The sequence below is a fragment of the Bubalus kerabau genome, chromosome 14 (assembly GCF_029407905.1).
Source record: "Bubalus kerabau isolate K-KA32 ecotype Philippines breed swamp buffalo chromosome 14, PCC_UOA_SB_1v2, whole genome shotgun sequence".
Classification (NCBI taxonomy): Eukaryota; Metazoa; Chordata; class Mammalia; order Artiodactyla; family Bovidae; genus Bubalus; species Bubalus kerabau.
The window spans coordinates 43,777,017-43,800,061 of NC_073637.1; the positions used below are offsets into that span (position 1 = coordinate 43,777,017).

Here is a 23,045-nt window from a genome sequence, read left to right on the forward strand (position 1 = left end):
CTCTAACATCTAACCTGCTTTGGCAGGCTGGTTCTTTACCATTCAGTTCAGTTCAGTCGCTCAGTCTTGTCCGCCTCTTTGCGACCCCAAGAATCGCAGCAGGCCAGGCCTCCCTGTCCATCACCAACTTCCGAAGTTCCCTCAGACTCACGTCCATCGAGTCAGTGATGCCATCCAGCCATCTCATCCTCTGTCGTCCCCTTCTCCTCCTGCCCCCAATCCCTCCCAGCATCAGAGTCTTTTCCAATGAGTCAACTCTTCACATGAGGTGGCCAAAGTACTGGAGTTTCAGCTTTAGCATCATTCCTTCCAAAGAAATCCCAGGGCTGATCTCCTTCAGAATGGACTGATTGGATCTCCTTGCAGTCCAAGCGACTCTCAAGAGTCTTCTCCAACACCACAGTTCAAAAGCATCAATTCTTCAGCGCTCAGCTTTCTTCACAGTCCAACTCTCACATCCATTCATGACCACTGGAAAAACCATAGCCTTGACTAGACAGATCTCTGTTGGCAAAGTAATGTCTCTGCTTGCCACCAAATAGTGGGAATTTAAATAAAAGCAACATTTCACAATATGCTTTCCTGACCCATGTTATATATAATAACTTAATGGACTATATGTTCATGGGTTCTGAAAAGTAAGCAGCACACTTCACTGGTCAATTTCTATGACAAGGGGAACATAATTTGAGTGTAGAAAAACAGTATACTTACATCTTAAAATTTCACCCCCCATAGAATCTATACACTTTTGAAAAATGGTAAGAATAATGGCTTTCTGTGACTCAATAACCAGCTAACATAATAAAGTGTAGAATTTATCTTCCTATGATGCTCAAATGCATAGGGAAAATGCATATCTAAGAGAATGGATAAACTCTAAGTGACATGTGAAAATGAGTAAATCTTCAAATGGGAAAAGTATAAGATCTATAAGGAACAATTTTCACTGTACTAGTATGGATGTATACATAAATAGTCTCTAAGAGACATAAAAACCACTTCCAGAAAGTAATTTGAGGTAGAAGGGAATTAACATGGATGAGGAAGAAAGGAGAGTTAGTTTTTAAAATAGTTTCATTTATTTGGTTTTTTTTTTAATTTGTTTTACTTATTTGGTCTTTGCAATATAAGGAAGCAGTGGTTTTCAGACCAGTGTCCCAAAGGAATAAAGGGAATGAGGACTATACTGGAGCCCAGCTAATGTTTGATTACTTTGTAATAATACTGTAATAATAATAATGTTTGATTATCTTATAGTAGATGCATGTGTGCATGCTCAGTCCCTCAGTCATGTCCAACTCTTTGAAACCCCATGGATTGTACACTCCAGGTTCCTCTGTCCATGAAACTTTCCAGACAAGAATACTAGAGTGGGTTGCCAGTTTCTTCTCCATATAATAGATGAAATGGTAGCTAAATCATTTGAACTACAAGCATCCTCTCTGAAAATAATCTTGAGCCATCAACCTTAACTTATATATTAAAGAAAGCAGAGCTAGAATAATGTTTTCTTTGGAGAGAAAAATAAGATTTTGGATCAAACCAATAATGTCAGTAAACCTCAGTGGTATAAAATACTTCTGATTCCTGTCATGCCTCTAGAAGAGGGAAAGCTGAGTGATAATTTCCCCAGATTTGATATTCATTGAAAACATTTTAGATAAAGGCCATCTCTAGTTAAAAACTGGCTTTACCACATGGCAGTAGTGGTAAAGAATCTGCCTGCAATGCAGGAGATATGGGTTTGATCTCTGGGTTGGGAAGATCCCCTGGAGGAGGGCATGGCAACCCACTCCAGTATTCTTGCCTGGAGAATCCCCATGGACAGAGGAGCCTGGAGGGCTACAGTCCATGGGGTCTCAAAGAGTTGGACACAACTGAGTGACTTTCACTTCACTAATAAAAAGTGTTATGGATTTTTACTTGAGTAGTCTCCAATATGATAGCTGACAGGAGTTCCTCTTTCCTTCCCAAATACATATGGTGATATGGAGGTGGGTACGAGTCAGAAGAACTATCTAAATAAAGCATAGTAATCAATACTTAGTTTTTTTTTAAATAGAGATTTCTGTATAAATTGTTTTCATTGGATAATATTTAATATCAGCTCTTGAAAATAGGAATGACAAATATTTTAAAATTTGTACAATTCATCATGATTGGCTATAAATTATGTTCCTTTCTACAAAAATTGGATTGATATAATATTATATTAACATAACTTCAACTATGAATTGCAGTTCTTGGGATCAATAACTGTATTATTTATCATTCTATTTCCTACAAAAATGCATAGAGTATTCTTAATAGGAATTCAGTAACACTTGATTCGATATATCATTGACTAAAAGAATATATACAAGAGATACAAGACAATTCTAAATTACACTAAATCAGAATAATTTTTACAAATAATAATCATTTGAATTTACCAATATATTTTTGGTAAATATATATTTACCAATTTTATTTACCAATATATTTTGAAGACATATATTACTAATTATAAATGTAAAAATCTTCAAAGAAATGTCAAGTTTTCAAGTTATTTTTGATAGTAATTATAGGAAAAAAATGTATTCTAATCATGGGTATTTCCTTTACAGATTCCTTAATTTATATTGCAATTAAGTCATGATAATATTATGGCTTAAATTTCAAGTACATTTTTTAATGAGGAAACCTTTTAGGATTTTCCTACCACTTGCTGCTGTTTTCTTCCTTTACATGACCCTTAACAAAAATTCCTGGAAGGGGGAAATTTTATGAGAGCAGAGTAAGTAGAATGAGGCAAGGGTCAGGGAACTCGAATCACAGTGACACGCAGAAGAGTACAAGCCAGGACCAGTTAGGGGGCGGCTCTCTTGGTATAATATAAAGCCCAATGTGTTAGACTACAAAGGTTGATTTTCCCACTAAATGGGGATTAATTTACTCCAAGTCCAAATTAAACAAAAGTAAGATTTAATGCCCCTAGACATGGTTAGCGGAGAAGGCAATGGCACCCCACTCCAGTACTCTTGCCTGGAAAATCCCATGGGCAGAGGAGCCTGGTAGGCTGCAGTCCATGGGGTCGCTGAGAGTCGGACACGACTGAGCGACTTCACTTTTCACTTTCATGCGTTGGAGAAGGAAATGGCAACCCACTCCAGTGTTCTTGCCTGGAGAATCCCAGGGACAGCGGAACCTGGTGGGCTGCCGTCTGTGGGGTCACACAGAGTCGGACACAACTGAAATGACTTAGCAGCAGCAGCAGACATGGTTAGATCTTATGGAAAGTAACAGTCAGTGTCAATAAACAAAGTGTTACACACGTTCATGATAGTGGAGCAAGGGCTTTAGAAATGTTCCTTGCAGCCTAAGATTTGAGTAAGTGGCCTTACTTCCTCCCTCGTTGGGAGATGAGCTAGCTGAATCCCACTCACGCAGTCACGATACAAATCAGATAGATCCTTGCAGCCCTCTCCTTAATGGGCATCACAGAGTATACATATATCTAGACATGTATCTGGGGATGGATCTTCCAATAAAAATGTGACCCACCAATCCTCTTAAACTATATTGCTAAAATCCATCATACACACACAATTCAAATGTATCACTTGTAAAGATTCATTCAACTATTTTTTAATTAGGTGGTCTAATTCTGCTTAGATTGCAAACAGCAGAGGCAAAAGGGACAAATTCTAATTGTCAAATGGCAGTTGTTTGGTGGTCTTAGACTCTTACGGGCTGCTGAATCTAAGGACTCAAACAAATGCCATGATGCATTGCTATGAGTTGAATTGTATCCCCCTAAAATCTAACCCATAGTACCTTAGAATGTGAACAGATTTGGAAATAAGGGTCTTTGCAGATGTAATTAGTTGAGATAAATAGGATGGATCTTCAATCCAATATGACTGGTATCCTCACAAGAAGAGGAAATGCAGAGACAGACCCACAGAGACAACTCCATTTGACAACAGAGGAAGAGACTGGAGTGATACAGCTGCATTGATTTGCTAACAATGCCAACATCTTTCCATGTGCCTCTTGAAAGTGAAGTGAAAGTCCCTCAGTCATGTCTGACTCTGTGACCCCATGGACTGTAGTCCATGGAATTCTCCAGGCCAGAATACTGGAGTGAGCAGCCTTTCCCTTCTCCAGGGGATCTTCCCAACCCAGGGATCAAACTCATGTCTTCCGCATTGCAGGCAGATTCTTTACCAACTGAGCCACAAGGGAAGCCCCATAGCCATCGCTAATCAAAATTACAATGAGGTACCACCTCACATTGTCAGAACGGCCATCATCATCAAAAAATCTACAAATACATGCTAAAGAATAAGGGTACCTTCCTGCACTATTAGTGGGAATGTAAATTGGTGCAATCACTGTGGAGAATAGCATGGAGGTTCCTTAAAAAGCTAAAAATAGAAGAAGTACATGAGCCAGCAATCCCACTCCTGGGCATTTAACTGGAAAAAACCATCATTCCAAAAGATACATGGACCCCAATTTTCATTGCAGCACTAGTTATGATAGCCAGGACATGGAATCACCCTCAATATCCATTGGTAAAGGAATGGATAAAGAAGATGTGGCACATATATACAATAGAATATTACTCAGCCCTATACAGTGGAAGTGAGAAATAGATTTAAGGGACTAGACCTGATAGACAGAGTGCCTGATCAACTATGGACGGAGGTTTGTGACATTGTACAGGAAACAGGCAGCAAGACCATCCCCAAGAAAAAGAAATGCAAAACAGCAAAATGGCTGTCTGAGGAGCCTTACAAATAGCTGTGAAAAGAAGAAAAGCGAAAAGCAAAGGAGAAAAGGAAAGATATACCCATTTGAATGCAAAGTTCCAAAAAATAGTAAGGAGAGATAAGAAAGCCTTCCTCAGTGATCAATGCAAAGAAATAGAGGGAAACAATAGAATGGGAAAAACTAGAGATCTCATCAAGAAAATTAGAGATACCAAGGGAATATTTCATACAAAGATGGGCTCAGTAAAGGACAGAAATGGTATAGACCTAACAGAAACAGAAAATATTAAGAAGAGGTGGCAAGAATACACAGAAGAACTGTACAAAAAAGATCTTCACACCCCAGATAATCAGGAAGGTGTGATCACTCACACTCACCTAAAGCCGGACATACTGGAATGTGAAGTCAGGTGGGCCTTAGGAAGCATCACTACGAACAAAGCTAGTGGAGGCAATGGAATTCCAGTTGAGCTATTTCAAATTCGAAAAGATGATGCTGTGAAAGTGCTGCACTCAATATGTCAGCAAATTTGGAAAACTCAGCAGTGGCCACAGGACTGGAAAAGGTCAGTTTTCATTCCAATGCCAAAGAAAGGTAATGCCAAAGAATGCTCAAACTACCGCACAATTGCACTCATCTCACACGCTAGTAAAGTAATGCTCAAAATTCTCCAAGCCAGGCTTCAGCAATATGTGAACCATGAACTTCCAGATGTTCAAGCTGCTTTTAGAAAAGGCAGAGGAACCAGAGATCAAATTGCCAACATCCGCTGGATCATGGAAAAAGCAAGAGAGTTCCAGAAAAACATCTATTTCTGCTTTATTGACTATGCCAAAGCCTTTGACTGTGTGGATCACAATAAACTGTGGAAAATTTAAGAGATGGGAATACCAGACCACCTGACCTGCCTCTTGAGAAACCTGTATGCAGGTCAGGAAGCAACAGTTAGAACTGGACATAGAACAACAGACTGGTTCCAAATAGGAAAAGGAGTACGTCAAGGCTGTATATTGTCACCCTGCTTATTTAACTTATATGCAGAGTACATCATGAGAAACGCTGGGCTGGAGGAAGCACAAGCTGGAATCAAGATTGCCAGGAGAAATATCAATAACCTCAGATATGCAGATGACACCACCCTTATGGCAGAAAGTGAAGAAGAACTAAAGAGCCTCTTGATGAAAGTGAAAAAGGAGAGTGAAAAAGTTGGCTTAAAGCTCAACATTCAGAAAACTTAGATCATGGCATCTGGTCCCATCACTTCATGGCAAATAGATGGGGAAACAGTGGAAACAGTGGCTGACTTTATTTTTTTGGGCTCCAAAATCACTGCAGATGGTGATTACAGCCATGAAATTAAAAGACACTTGCTCCTTGGAAAGAAAGTTATGTCCAACCTAGATAGCATATTCAAAAGCAGAGACATTACTTTGCCAACAAAGATCCATCTAGTCCAGGCTACGGTTTTTCCAGTAGTCATGTATGGATGTGAAATTTGGACTATAAAGAAAGCTGAGCACCGAAGAATTGATGCTTTTTTACTGTGGTGTTGGAGAAGACTCTTGAGAGTCCCTTGGACTGCAAGGAGATCCAACCAGTCCATTCTTAAGGAGATTAGTCCTGGGTGTTCATTGGAGTGACTGATGCTAAAGCTGAAACTCCAATACTTTGGCCACCTGATGTGAAGAACTGACTCATTTGAAAAGACCCTGATGCTGGGAAAGACTTAGGGCAGGAGGAGAAGGGGACAACAGAGGATGAGATGGTTGGATGGCATCACCAACACAATGGACATGGGTTTGGGTGAACTCCGGAAGTTGGTGATGGACAGGGAGGCCTGGCGTGCTGCGGTTCATGGGGTCTCAAAGAGCCGGACACGACTGAGTGACTGAATTGAACTAAACTGAAAAGGAAAGAAATTTTGCCATTTGCAGAGACATGGGTAGACCTAGAGACAGAGTGAAGTCAGGAAGAGAAAAGAAAATACCACATAATATCACTATACATGTGGAATCTAGAAAAATGATAGAGACAAACTTATTTGCAAAGCAAAAATACAGACACAGATGTAGAGAATTTATGGGGAGGGGGATGATTTGGAAGATTGGTATTGATATATACACACTACTATGTGTAAAATAGATAATTAATGAAAACCTACTTATAGCACAGGAACTCTATTTAATGCTCTGTGGTGACCTAAATGGGAAGGAAATCCAAAAAAGAGAGGATATGTGTATATGTATCGCTGATTTGCCTTGCTGTACAGCAGAAATGAACACAAAATTGTAACACAACAATGCGACTACACTCTAATAAAAATTTAAGGTAAATAAATACTCCCCCAAAAGAGAAATGCCAACTCCAATAATCGATGGCTACCACCACAAGTTTGTTAAGACAAAGAGGAATCTTCCCCTTGAGGCTTCTGAAAGAACAGCGCCCTCTCAATGCTTTGAGTTAGAACTTCTGGCCTCCAGAACTGTGATCAAATAAATTCCTGTTCTTTTAAGGTAACAAGTTTTCGGTATCTTGTTATGGAAGTCCTAGAGGTGGCAGTATTTGAGTCCTAAGATGGCAAATGTATTTGACTATGTAATGACTATTCCAATATGATCAACAGATGCAAAGATAAAAGCACAACTGAAACTAAACCCAGTTCTTTTTATTCCCAGACTAATAGATGATTTTAAAAATTATCAGTTATCAGATTAGTAGCTGTACTTTGTTTAAAGGGACATTTTTTAATAGAAAGGTTATAATTGTTAGAAACAACAATAAAAAAAACAGCAGTCTTCTACCATACTCCTCTCAACCCCCAGTCTTTCTGGCCACAAAGATAATTTTTAGGAAAATTAATTTCCTCTGTTATTTTAAGTTCCATGCTCACACTGCTAATCTTTATTTCATTTTTCATTTTAAACATTATCCATTGGTTTCTAATAAGATTTGTCTGTAGCTGTTTTACTAGTTCTCTCTCACTCTCTCCTCTTCCCAATATAGGTACAACAAAAATCACTATTAAATCAATATTCAGTGTTTGTGTTATTTTAGTCATGCAATATTTTTTGTCATTGAATGACATGGCAAAATATAACTACATTTTTATACAAACTTTTGTTTAGCCTAAATTTGGTAATTTCCATATCTTTGTTTTTTGGCTTGCTTAACTGTTTGTGTATTTATAATTAAATTATTCTCAGACTTTCTAATAGAACTGTAAAACTTTCAATATGGTCAAAGAGACCAAGAAGTAAAGCTTTGTGAAATATTTGAAACATTTCAAAATGTCTCAAGTCCACATTCATACGCAAGTGGTTGTTTGGCTAGATATTCAACTTTAGATTAGAAATTATTTTTCTTCAGAAATTTGAAGAAATTATTTACTTTTGGTTTCCAGTAGTGCTACTGAGAAATCCAGTATCATTCCCACAATTAATTCTTTTATATATAACACTGTCTTCCTCCCTCCTCTCCAATAGATGAGAACCTTTTAAGATCTTCTATTTATCCTCAAAGTTCTCCATAATAATGTACAGTTAAATGAAATTCTTAATTTATTTTACCTAGCTCTCATTGGATCCTTTATATCTAGAAATCCATGCACTTTTATTCCACGATACTGTCTTACATTATTTCTTTAGTAATTTCTCCCTAGCCTTTCCTCCTGTTTTCCTTCTCTGGAACTGATGTCAGCTGGATGCTGTACCTCTGAGACTGGTGTTCTAATTTACCATTTTTCCTTCTATTTCCATCTCTCTTTTGTAATAGTTGTTCTATTTTTCTGGGGGATTTCCTATGTTATTGAAGTCTTTTAATTATGTTTTATTTAATCTATCATACCATGACTTTTTAAAAGATATCTTTCTTGTTGCTTTGAAACACACCCATATTAGACTCACAGATATGTTAAAATTAATGTAGTATTTTTCATTTGTGTCTGCACTACGCTTTACCCATTTTATTTTGTTTTCTCTTTCACTGTTTGTGGTTTGCTTTGGTTGGTCTGTTTATCTATTATATTAAGTGATTTCTGCAAATGTCTTAATCATCATTAATTTTAGGAATAAAGTATTGAAACACTAACTGGCAAATCTGTGAACATGAAAGGCTTTTCTCTTGCTTATAAATAGCTGAGCTGTGGAGTTATGACCAGGCTGAACCTGAGGCATTTCACTGTGCTTATCCCAAATCAGTGAGTCCTTTAAATACGGATATTGAATTTCCTCATAGATGAACTGTCGATTTACCAACATAAAGACCGTAAACTTGGCAATCTACATTTAGGAGAATAAACAGTGGGTTCATTATGCCAACATTTATTCAAACTCTCTGTTTTTAATAAATTAAATCACTTTCACTTTCAGCCCTGCATAGGATCCCAGAATCCAGAATCTCTGATTGAACCTCTCCATAGAAACCTCCATACTTCTGCAAGAAGAGCAGAGGGGGGCGGGGGTGGCACTTTGTTGTTTGTTTTGGATTGGAAAATTTGGTAGTGGGTATGTGAGACCAATAATGCTGTTCTATTAATAGCATTTACAAGAGTATGTGAGACCAATCAAGTATCAACATTTCATTTTAATTCATCTCAAAGTATTTCTAATTCCCTTTATGAGTTCTTACTTGATCCATGAATTATTTAGAAACATATTGTTTAATTTCCATTTGTGATTTTCACAAATTTCTTCCTGTTAATGATTTCTTATTCTGCTATCAACTGAGAGCATTCTTTTATTGTTTATATCCTTTAAAATGTACTGAAATCTGTTTTATGGTCTGGCATATAGTATACCCATGTGCATTTGAAAAGAATATATATTCTGATGCTCTTAGGGGGGATGTTTTAAGATGGCTGTTAGGTCTAGTTGATTGATAATGTTGTTCAAGTTTTTTTTTTTTTCTTGTTGATTTTATGTATGTTCTGTTATTGAAAAAGGGTATTCAACTATTAGCATAGAACTGTCTGTTTTGCTTTTGATTATGTTCAATATTGTTTCATTAGATTTTGAAGTTATGCTGTTAGGTACATATATTTATTATACATTCCTGATGGAATAACCATTTTATCAATATGAAATGTCTTTATTTGTCTCTAGTAAAATTTTGGTCATAAAATATATTTTTTCTGATGTTTACTTAGCCACTCCAGGTTTCTTGTTATTGCTATTGTTTTGTTTTATTGTTACCATTATGATATATCTATTTCAACTCTTTTACACTCCACTTGTATATGTTCTTGAGTTTAAAATGGGTCATTTGTATGACCCATTTTGTATATTTGAATCATGTTTTTTATTTTTTATCCATTCTGAAATTCCTGTCTTTAGATGAAATGTTCAACCTTTTTATACTAAACGTAATATTAATTTTATAATTTTTAGGTAGAATGTAATTCATGTAGGATTTATGTCCAATAATTGTGATTTACTTTCCAAATGTCATATTTTTTTTAATCTAATCCCTCTTCCTCAATACTGGCCATTTTTTATTGTTGTTGTTGCTGATGTTGTTAAAGAGATATTTTCTAGTGTGCAATTTCAATTCCCTTATCTTTTAATATATTTCTGAGTTGTATTCTTAATGCTTGCTCTAAAGATTACAAATAACATCTTAAGTTATAAGTATCTAGTTTTGATTAATACCAACTTAATTTCAATAGTTTAAAAAACTTTGTGTCTATTAGCTCCATTACATTGCTCTCCTTTGATCTGTTACTGATAGAAAAATTACATCTTTATATATTATATGCCTATACACAGTTATAATTAATACTTTATGTAGCTGTCTTTTAAATCAGATAGGAGAAAAAATACTATAGTAAAATACATTTATACTATTTTTTGTATTTACCTCTGCAGTTACTCTTATTGATGCTCTTCATTTCTTCAGATGGATTCAAATTATGGGCTTGTCCTTTTCATCTGAAGGGCTCACTTTAATAGTTCTTGTAGCACAAGTCTGCTAGAAAAAAATTCTCAAGTTTTTTACAAAAGTATTGAAAGCTTCATGAATTTTCATGTCATCCTTCTGTAACAGCCATGGTAATCTCTGTATCATTCCAATTTTAGTATGTGTGTGCTTAAGTGAGCATTTAGTTACTCTTATATGGTAAAAAATATTCAATGTTACAGATTATGAAGTTATAGATATAGGAAATTTGTTTAGCAACCATTTCAGGAACATATTTGGGTACTGCTATTATTGACAATGGAAATTCAATGTTACCATGTAGCAAGATAAAACAGATAAACCTCAAGTCGTGATGTTTTTTCCTGGTAAATAATGTAAGATTAATTATCAATTGTCACATTTCTTCCAGCATTTTCTAGTTAGCTTTTAACTTAGTGTAAGTGACATGAAAAGATGGTAAGATTTGCATTAATTCCTGACCCAAAACACAGAACTTTTGAAGATGAAAACCCATTAACAGAGCTCTATATTTCTGGTGAAAAATAAATGTCTCATCCCTGAAAAAATTATAAATATTTTACAAATTATATGTTCATGAACCTATCCAGAATTTTTAATGGTTTCATTGCAAATATAATTTTCTCTACCCACACTCCCATTCTTCTCAATTAAATAGATTAGGTGGGTTTGTGTATTTTTTGGTCCCTTATTATATTTAGTTATATTTAGGCCTTCTCTTCTAAACTCATTTCCTGGTAACAAAGAAGTAAGACACAGACACTGATTCTGACTCCTGGGGAAGTTTAGGCCCTGGCATGCTGGTCTAGGAAGGGCTTAGCATCACCTCGTTTACGTGGACTCGTATGTGGAACTGGTGAGCGTCTAAACATCTCAGAGACATTTAACAGTATTGCCATCATCAAACGAATTATGGTTGCCAGGGGGAAAGGATAGTTAGGGAATTTGAGAAGATTATGTACACACTGCTATATGTAAAATGGATAGCCAACAAAGTCCCACTCTATAGGCACAGAGAATTCTGCTCAATGTTGTGTATCAGCAGGATGGTAGGAGGGTTTCGGGGAGAATGGATACATGTATATGTATGGCTGAGTCCCTTTGCCGTTCACCTGAAACTACCACTTTGTTAATTGGTTCTTGTTGTTGTTTAGTCACCCAGTCTGACTCTTTGTGACCCCATGGACTGCAGCAGGCCAAGCCTCCTGTCCATCACCTCCCAAAGTTTGCCCAAGTTCATGTCCATTGCATCGGTGATGCCATGCAACCATCTCATTCTCTGACGCCCTCTTCTCCTGTCCTCAATCTTTCCCAGCATCAGAGACTTTCTAATGAGTCAGCTGTTCACATAAGAAGACCAAAATACTGGAGTTTCAGCTTAAGCATCAGTCCTTTCAATGAGTATTCAGGGTTGATTTCCCTTAAGACTGACTGGCTTGATCTTGCTGTTCAAAGGACAGCTTCCACAGCTGTAAAGAATCTGCCTGTAATGGAGGAGACATAAGAGAATGCAGGTTCGATCCCTGGGTCAGGGCAATCCCTCAGAGGAGGACATGACAACCCACTACAGTATTCTTGCCTGGAGAATCCCATGCACAGAGAAGCTTGGTGACAGTCCATAGAGTCACAAAGAGTTGGACATGACTGAAGCAACTGAGCATGCATGCATAGAATAATTTAAGATGGGGGAAAAATAAGTTTTTAGTATTTTAAATCCACTAAAAATCTCCAAATTTATAATATTTTGCTAGATATTAACTATCTACTTTTATTAGATAAACCAGAAAAAAACTATCTACTTTTATTAGATAAACCAGAAAAAAGCAGCATTAGATAAACTGAGTTTTTTGAATACATTTCAAAATAATTTATATATCATGTGTTATGCAGAGATCCAGCTATCCACACTGGCTCATTAAAGGGTAAAATAGTTATATACAGTTCTATTCATTAAGCAGAGTTCACACAAAGAATTTTCCTATGATGTGAAACAGTGCAAAAGATTTATGTTTCTAGATACTGATTAAAGGAAAGCCATCAGGCTTTGTCTTACAGTAATTTCATATTTGTTTAAAGTTTAAAAATGTCTTCCAAATTCTAGACATCTATACCTTTAAGTCAGTTGGGCAACAACCAGATATTTTAAAACCTTAGATTCCATTTGCCAATCCACTTCTTTTAAAAGCATGCTTTTCATTTCTTTTTTTGAAATAAAAGCAGCCGCATTGTCTGTACTGATTCAATCATCACCATTGAAAATGTTAAAAGAAGAGTACAAATGAGAAACACTGATACATCTTCTGACATTATTCATTTAGAAGCTAGTTCTCAAGTTGTCATTACATTTACCACATAAAAATTAGAAATGATTTGTTTGGAGAGCTACAGCTATTTCTAGATTCAAGATGTTTGGACAGCTGTAGATAAAGTTTCACTATCAGACTGAACTAAATATGCTGTAATTATATATAAAGCAGGATGAGTTTTGTCCCATGAACTTTCACTATTAATGCACTCAGGCTGAGCATCCAAGATATCATCATTCTTTAAGATTAAACAAGTGTATTTCTCAGTCACAAATGTAAAATTAAAGTTTGAAAATCAAGGTGAAGGATTGGTTGGACAAGGCTTATGTTCCTATCATCTGACTGTTTCCATCTTTATTCTGTTCTGTAAAATCCACACTAAGCTTGTATTTCCACAAAGTCTGTGTTTCCTCATTTGTTAGCACTCTTCACACTTGAAGTTATTAGTTAAATATCTATTTTCTCCAATAAACAGTTTCAATAGGCCAGGGACCGCTGCTGTCTTATTTTCTTCTGCATGCTAAACTATCATGAGCTGTGCTGTGCTCAGTCGCTTCAGTCATATTCGACTCTTTGCGACCCTATTGACTGTAGACCGCCAGGCTCCTCTGTCCATGGGATCCTCCAGGCAAGAATACTGTAGTGAGTCGCCATGCTTTCCTCCAGGGGATCTTCCTGACCCAGGAATCGAACCCAATTTCTCACATCTCCTGCACTGCAGACAGGTTCTTTACCCACTGAGCCACGTGGGAAGGCCCTAAACTGTAATATGAGATACCAAAGAGGATTTGTTGAATGAATAAATTAATGATAAATGAATGAAGAAACCTAACTTATCAGGTTGATAATTAAATTAGAGAATAGAATCTGGAACTTTTGAATTGAATTTTCATTATTCTTATATAGTGATAATTTGTTTAAAATGTGGCATGCAAAATATAATAAACAATAGAGTAAACAGATAGTAAAGAAAAATGATGGCCAAGGAATTGGAAGATTTAGATTTCAAATTATCTGAGTCCTAGGAAAAATGAGACCCAAAAGAAATTTATATGCTCTATTTAAGTATTTCAGAAATAGAAATTAAGAAGTCATCAGTATACTAAATTATTATGATTTCTAGACTAATCATAATTCATTCAAATGACATGAGATACAGGGCTCTCAGAATATTTACCATGTTAATCAAATGAATAATTACACTGAAACTTGAGTTTATTTCTCTGGTATATCAAAATGTTGTAGTTATGTGGGTGAGATTGACATTTTGGAGAACTGTCTTCTTAGTACAGAAAATTTTTGTTAATTCTGCATTTTGTATTCTTCTTCAAGTGATTTTCCAAAGTTTCCTTTTTATATTCTAAGATATCTTGTTTATAAAAAATATGTAATATTTCCCTGTCGGCATGACAAACATAACTAGAATGCTTCATTGCAATGCTTAGATATAATCTAAAAATTGTTCTTACATGCAACAGCAGAGACCAATGATTCATGAAATTGCTCAGCGTTGGGCATACTCCTTCTTGTAGAACTACTAGTTTATATGAGACATTTTTCTTCAAACTTTGAGATCAAAATGTAAACTCTACTCAGTATGTCAGCATTTACATTAAAATGAATTTTTCACTCATGGGAAAAGCTTTAATTAAGTGCATTTAAAAGTTTGGAAATCAACAGGACATGTTTGTGAAAAATTTAAATGTTTCTTTCACTACTTGGTTTGGAATAAAATAGGAAACAGGGGGGGAAAATATTCAACCCAGGAGAGAGGTCCTTCTTCTGCTTATCAAAAGAGCTATTAAATATGGGGACTTCCCAGGTAGCACTCGGGTAATAAACCCACCTGCCAATGCAGGAGACATAAATGATACAGGTTGGATTCCTGGGTCAGAAAGATTTCCCTGGAAGAGGAAATGGCAGACTACTCCAGTATTCTTGCTTGGAGAATCCCCATGGACAGAAGAGACTGCCAGGTTACAGTCCATAGTGTTGCAAAGAGTTGGACACGACTGAAGCAACTTAGCCTACATGCATATACCAATATAGTCAGTTCCCCTCCTCTGAAACAGAAGAAATGTCCATTTCTTACCAAATGTTGTTGCTCTCTTTGTACTCAAGATTCCATCCCATTTCAACATTCAAGATTCCACTTTTAAAACCAGTTCTTTTTATCCTGCATCCTTAATTTCTCCCTTTATGCTTGGTTATTCTCCAAAATACATAAGTTTCTCCTAATAGCTCTCATTTTATTTATTTTCAAAGCATATATTGGAAACTTTCATTCTGCCAGGGAAGTTTCCTTCCTTTAAAATCTTTGTCCATAAAATCTTGTCCATGTCTCTTCTAACAATCATATGTTAGAAGATATATGAAAGATATACAGCAAGATATATGAAAGCCATTTCATATCTCCTTAGATGAGGTTTTTCCTTGAATACCTAAGGTAAGAACCTGCCATTGCTTTCTATTGTGTCTCATAGTGAATTTTCTTTATGTTACCAATCAAAATCTGAACATACCGTAGTTATTTTTTAACTTGATATTAATAGTTTAAATTTTCTCTTTGAGAAAGTAGCATGTAGGTTCTTCGAGGCAGATCCTTTAATTCTCATTCATCCTTGTATTTTAAAAACCTAACAGAACTCAGAACAAAGTACGTACTTAACATGTGTTTATAGAATGAATGCAAGATCTATACCAGTTCCTATGGAAAAATTAACAGTCAACCCAAAGTAATGGTGCAAAGGAGCAAAATGTCTTGTTGCCACTTGCATTTTTCTATTCTTCCTCCATTCTTTCTTCTAAATGCCTTGTACCCTTTTGCTCTTTCACTGTAATATTCTAACCAGTATCTTTCCCATTAGACAGACTTTATTCTCCAAATTAATCACTTACTTCAATAATTACTCAATTCAACTAGTCCATGCATGTTTTAGAAAATATTGTTGAATTCATAATAAGGCAACAATTAACATTTGTATTTTCTTCCTTGACTCTCTTCCAAGTACATCTTAAGTTTTTCAAAGGAACAATCATATTATAGTTGTGGCAGCCAGGAAATCAGGCTCTGATTCTCCAAATATCTTCACTAATTTCCAGAGATCTGTGTCACTGTTTCCAAAACAACTTTTTCCACTTCTTACACTACCATGTCACATCAGTTTTGAGTACTGATGTTAAATTTTCTAAAACCTTTTCATCATCTTTACCTTTCAACTTCTTCTTCTTCTCCTGTTTTTCTCATCTTTTATTAATGGGGCCATCCTCTATCTGTATCATAAAAGACCATCACCATCACATGACTTTATTGCTCACGGGATAAAAGGGTTATCCTCTTCCTGTACCTCTGCATATTTAGTCACCAAATGTCAATCTTACCTGCAAAAAAACATGAATTCCATCCATATTTTAAAATTTACATTTCCACTTGTTTTATTTTGAGAACCTTCAACTTCCCTCTTCCATACAGTTCCTTCTCCAAACAGTTAATATGATCCTGCTAATATGCCAATTTTCAGGCTATTTCCACATATAACAAGAAAATAATCTCCTAAGGATCTAACTTTTGCCTTTCTTCTCAAAGTAAACTCTTAACTTGGCCAAATAGAGACTATGACCATTATAATTAAAAAATAAGCTTTATTGAGCATTTACTCCATTCCATGTGGCATTCTCCCTGAATAAGCTTATTTATTTCTTGTAATAACATACTAAGGAAAAAGTTCTATCATTAAAATAAATTTAAAAGTGAAGACTAGAGATGTTAAGTAATTTTCCCACACTTTATGATAAAGAGAGCCAAGATTCAAATACAGGCTAGACTGCCTCCAGAATTCATATTGTGGTTAAAAAGGTTTTTTTAGTTGAAATATATTTGACATATAACATTGTGTAATTTCAAGGTGTACAGCTTGTTGATGGAATACATGTATATACTGCAGTATGATCGCCATTGTCGCTTTAGCTATCACCCCTATGATATCACCAAGGGCTTCCTTGGTGGCACAGGGGTAAAGAATCTGCCTGCCAATGCAGGAGATGCAGGAGATGTGTGTTCCCTGGATTGGGAAGATCCCCTGGAGAAGAAAACAGCAACCCACTCCAGTATTCTTGCCTGGAAAAATCCCATGGACAGAGGGGCCTGGTGGCCTCTGGTGGCCCTGGTGACAGTCCATGGGATCACAAGAGTCACACAATTTAGCGACTAACAAGTACCACTACCTATGACATCACATAATTATCATTTCTTAGCCACCAAACTCTACAGTGTCTTGCTATTTCCACGTTAAACAAACAAAAAAACTGTGTTGGCTCTTGTCTATATCATCATTGAGGTGCAAAAAATCTGAGGCGTAAAGAGGGTAGATGCTGCTAAGTTGCTTCATTCGTATCCGACTCTGTGCGACCCCATAGACAGCAGCCCACCAGGCTCCCCCGTCCCTGGGATTCTCCAGGCAAGAACACTGGAGTGGGTTGCCATTTCCTCCTCCAATGCGTGAAAGTGAAGTCGCTCAGTCATGTCCGACTCCTAGCAACCCCATGGACTATAGCCTACCAGGCTCCTCTGTCCAAGGGATTTTCCAGGCAAGAGTACTGGAGTGGGTTGCCATTGCCTTCTCCAAAAGAGGGTAGATAAATCTCTCAAATTTGCAAGTCTAGTTAAGTTATAAGGTGACCCTGAACCCAGGCTACTCTGCACCCATCTTGCTGCCCCTCTTGTGCCCTTGGACTGTCTGGTTCCTAAGATGAGATGGACAGCGCCACAAACAGTCCATCTTCCAGGATTTTCTTGATCACAGGCTGCAATTAGAGGACTTTGTTAAATGCCTTGGGCTATACTTGACAATGTTCGAGAAAGGAATGATGCTGAAAAAGAATGCTGGCTTCTTCCTTCTCTCCAAATGCCATCCCAACCAGCAGTTAAAGTCAATCTGGGAGAACATCAAATCTAGGCAATTTTCTTTTGAACTATGAAGAGAAAACATTAATCTGTATGAACTAAAGTATGTGATTAAAGCATGAAATTCTTTCCAGTTGTGATTATGAAAACAGTTTGAAATGAATTAGTCTCCATACCACATTAATATAGTCATCCCAAGGCCCAATAACTGGGAACACTTCAATGGCTCAACTGCACCCATTAGTAGTTACCAGACTGCATGTAGATTCAGAAACAGCTTCTATTTCGAGTGAAGATCAAGAGGTGCTGAAATTTGATAGGACATTGTCATTCTAAGTCAGATGGCAAATGCTTTAATACTTAACACAAACTCTAAAATTCATTTACTTTCTTCCTCAAAGGCATAGAGTGTCAGAAAATATTTTAGACATTCCTTACACTGAAAAAGAAGTAAACTCAGCTGAACATATCTTTGGGCTAAAAAATTAACACGCACATTTTTTTGCTGTTGTTGATCACATACCGTATCATTTCAAATAAACAATACTAGAACAGTGTGCAATAGTTCAAACCCAGGGTTACATGAATATTCAGCTAATTCCGAAAATACACTTCTTACAAGTAGCTATGAATCTTGAAAATCCTTTGGAACAATGGATAAAAATGCATACATTTATAGTATCCAAACATCCTCTGTCTTGGTAGAAAAATGGTAGAAAAACAAGCTCTGGAGCTGAGTCCTGGCCAACTCTTTGCGACCCCATGGACTGTAGCCCGCTGGTCTCCCCTGTCCGTGGGATTTCCCAGGCAAGAATACTAGAGCGGGTTGCCATTTCCTCCTCCAGGGGATCTCTCTGACCCAGGAATTGAACCTGGGTCTCCTGTATCTCCTGGATTGGCAGGGGGATTCTTTACCACTGAACTACCAGGGGAAGCCCAGAAAGGCAAGCTTACCTATTATAATTGGCATAGACAGATATTCATTCTATAAATATTTAGACTCTGACAGTCAAAGTGTATAACTGAGAACAGAAAAGCCCGGTCCAGATAATGAACTGAATAAACTAGGAAGACATAAACATAAGCAAGGCAGTTTCTTTATTGCATTATGTTTTATTTACTTTTAGATACCATACATCAATAAAGCCACAGGTATCCATCTCCCACTAGGCTGTCACTGGAGAGTTAATCTTTCTAGCTCTTCAATTTCCACAATAAAATTATTCAAATGATAAACTCATTTCACTTTTATTAACTAGAAAGTAATTTAATATGGCCAATTTGAATAATTCTTTCTGAAAATATATCTTTTATGACAGATCTGTTGCTTGGAGTGTTAGGGTCTGATAAATGACAATCTAAACTGTTATTACTCATTTTAAAATGGTCAAAGGCAAGCTTTAGCTCTATCAAGCTGAAACCTTCCTTACTTTAATAATTCCCCCATTAAGACCCAAACATAATCATGCCAATTCCAGAGGCAGAACATATGAACAGACCAATCTGTTTAAAATAGTACTCCTGCTGGGAAAACACAAGAAGATAAGGGGGAAAAAAATCTCTACTGGAAGGAAAAGGCAAATAGCAAAAATAATGAGCTTTAAAGTTAGAGACAGAGAAAAACTCTCTCCAAACATAATATAGACAACTATGTATGTACAGCTTTGGTGGAAAAGAATTCAGAATAATCTCTCAAGAAAAATCATAATTACACAGTTGTTGTTAATGGTAATAAAAAAAAACCTTTTAAAAATAAAATTTTGAAACATATATTTACTGATATGGATGGCATGTTGTATTTCAGTATTTTTTCTTTGTTATAAGTGCTATTAAAGTAATGTGATAAAAAAAATTGTTATTGTTGCTCAGTCACTCAGTCACGTGACCAACCAGTCACTAACTCGTTGTGACCCCATGAACTGCAGCATGACAGGCTTTCCTGTTCTTCACCGTCTCCCAGAGTTTGCTCAAACTCCTGTCCATTGAACTGGTGATACCATCCAAGCATCCAAATCTCTGTCAACCCCTTCTCCTCCAGCCCTCAATCTTTCCCAACATCAGGATCTTTACCAATGAGTTGGCTTTTCACATGAGGCGGCCAAAGTATTGGAGCTTCAGCTTCAGCATCAGTCCTTCCAATGAATATTCAGGGTTGATTTTCTTTAGGATTGAATGATTTGATCTTCTTATTGTCCAAGGGACTCTCAAGAGTCTTCTCCAGCTCCATAGCTTGAAAGAATCAATTCTTTGGTCTTCAGCCTTCTTTATGGTCAACCTCTCACATCCATACATGACTACTGGAAAGACCATAGATTTGAATATATGAACTTTGTCAGCAAAGTAATGTATTTGCTTTTTAACTTACAGTCTAGATTTGCCATAGTTGTCCATCCAAGAAGCAATCATCTTCTGATTTCATGGCTGCAGTCACCATCTGCAGAAATTTTAGAGCCCAAGAGGATATCTGTCTCTGCTTCAACCATTTTGCCTTCTATTTGCCATGAAGTGATGGGACAGGATGCCTTGATCTTAGTTTTTTTAATGTTGAATTTTAAGCTGACTTTTTCACTCTCCCCCTTCACCTTGAAGAAGCTCTCTAGTTCCTCTTCACTTGCTGCCATTAGAGTGGTATTATCTGCATATCTGAGGTGGTTGTTGACATTTCTCCTGGCCATCTTTATTCCAGCTTTTAGCTCATCCAGCCTGGCATTTCGCATAATGTTCTCTGAATATAAGTTAAATAAACAGGGTGACAATAAACAACTTTGTCATACCCCTTTCTCCTTAATAAACTTTTATTCCAATTTTCTGCTCAAATGAAAATCTCTGTAACAACAGTGACAGCACGGTTACCGCTACAAAATGTTTTAATATCATGATATTAAATGATATCATGTTTTTGTGTTATTCAGTTCAGTTCAGTTCAGTCACTCAGTCGCGTCCGACTCTTTGTGACCCCATGGACTGCAACATGCTGGGCCTCCCTGCCCATCACCAACTCCCTGAGTTTACTCAAGCTCATGTCCATTGAGTCAGTGATGCCATCCAACCATCTCATCCTCTGACGTCCCCTTCTTCTCCCGCCTTCAATCTTGCCCAGCATCAGGGTCTTTTCTAGTGAGTCAGTTCTTCACATCAGGTGGCCAAAGTATTGGAGTTTTAGCTTCAGCATCAGTCCTTCCAATGAATGTTCAGGACTGATTTCCTTTAGGATGGACTGGTTGGATCTCCTTGTTGTCCAAGGGATTCTCTAGAGTCTTCTCCAACACCACAGTTCAAAAGCGTCAATTCTTTAGCACTCAGCTTTCTTTTTTATTCATTTATTTATTTTCTATTTTATTTTATTTTTTAACTTTACAATATCGTATTGGTTTTGCCATATATCAAAATGAATCCGCCACAGGTATACATGTGTTCCCCATCCTGAACCCTCCTCCCTTCTCCCTCCCCATACCATCCCAGTGATTTTGGTCGTCCCAGTGCACCAGCCCCAGGCATCCAGTATCTTGCATCGAACCTGGACTGGTGACTCGTTTCATGTATGATATTATACATGTTTCAATGCCATTCTCCCAAATCATCCCACCCTCTCCCTCTCCCACCGAGTCCAAAAGACTGTTCTATACATCAGTGTCTCTTTTGCTGTTTCGTATACAGGGTTATTGTTACCATCTTTCTAAATTCCATATGTATGCGTTAGTATACTGTATTGGTATTTTTCTTTCTGGCTTACTTCACTCTGTATAATAGGCTCCAGTTTCATCCACCTCATTAGAACTGGTTCAAATGTATTTTTTTAATGGCTGCGTAATACTCCATTGTGTATATGTACCACTGCTTTCTTATCCATTCATCTGCTGATGGACATCTAGGTTGCTTCCATGTCCTGGCTATTATAAACAGTGCTGCGATGAACATTGGGATACACGTGTCTCTTTCAATTCTGGTTTCCTCAGTGTGTATGCCCAGCAGTGGGATTGCTGGATCATAAGGCAGTTCTATTTCCAGTTTTTTAAGGAATCTCCACACTGTTCTCCATAGTGGCTGTATTAGTTTGCATTCCCACCAACAGTGTAAGAGGGTTCCCTTTTCTCCACACCCTCTCCAGCATTTATTGCTTGTAGACTTTTGGATCGCAGCCATTCTGACTGGCGTGAAATGTTACCTCATAGTGGTTTTGATTTGCATTTCTCTGATAATGAGTGATGTTGAGCATCTTTTCATGTGTTTGTTAGCCATCTGTATGTCTTCTTTGGAGAAATGTCTATTTAGCTCTTTGGCCCATTTTTTGATTGGGTCATTTATTTTTCTGGAATTGAAGCACTCAGCTTTCTTTATAGTCCAACTCTCACATCCATACATGACCACTGGAAAAACCATAGCTTTGACTAGACAGACCTTTGTTAGCAAAGTAATGTCTCTGCTTTTTAATAAACTATCTGGGTTTGTCATAGATTTTCTTCCAAGGAGTGTCTTTTAATTTCACAGCTCCAGTCACCATCTGCAGTGATTTTGGAGCCCAGAAAAATAAAGTCTGACACTGTTTCCACTGTTTCCCCATCTATTTGCCATGAAGTAATGGGACCAGATGCCATGATCTTAGTTTTCTGAATGTTGAGTTTTAAGCCAATTGTTTCACTCTCCTCTTTCACTTTCATCAAGAGGCTATTTAGTTCTTTGCTTTCTGCCATAAGGGTGGTGTCATCTGCAGGTTTTGTGTTATTATCTTAACACAAAAGATATTTTGTGTTATTATCATGCAAGTGTTATCTCCTGGAGGAGGAAATGGCAATCCACCTGCCTGGATAATCCCATGGACAGAGGTGCCTGATGGGCTACAGTCCATGGGGTCACAAAGTGTTGTACTTGACTGAGTACATACATACACACATGCATACAGTAGAACTTTTAATACCAATATTGGAGATGTAGATATAATTATTTTTCTTTTACAAACAGAGAAATGAGGCATATATATTTCAAGATACATGTGAATGGCCCACAGCTAGCAGGTGGTAAACTGAAAATTCTAACTGATGTTGGAAAAGTTCAAATATCAAGTCAAATGAAGTTTTGTAAATGAAGACTGGTAAAGCTGTGCTTTACAAAGATTTTAGGAACCAAGATTCTGCTTTAACATACCT

At 36.9% G+C, this 23,045-nt stretch overlaps 1 non-coding gene across 1 annotated transcript; it reads right to left on the reverse strand.

Moving 5' to 3' along the window:
• Positions 1 to 10,752: 10,752 nt before the first annotated feature.
• On the reverse strand, positions 10,753 to 10,855 carry LOC129627478 (U6 spliceosomal RNA). Its single transcript, XR_008702623.1, has one exon. It is a non-coding gene; the product is annotated as a U6 spliceosomal RNA (small nuclear RNA).
• Positions 10,856 to 23,045: the final 12,190 nt, after the last annotated feature.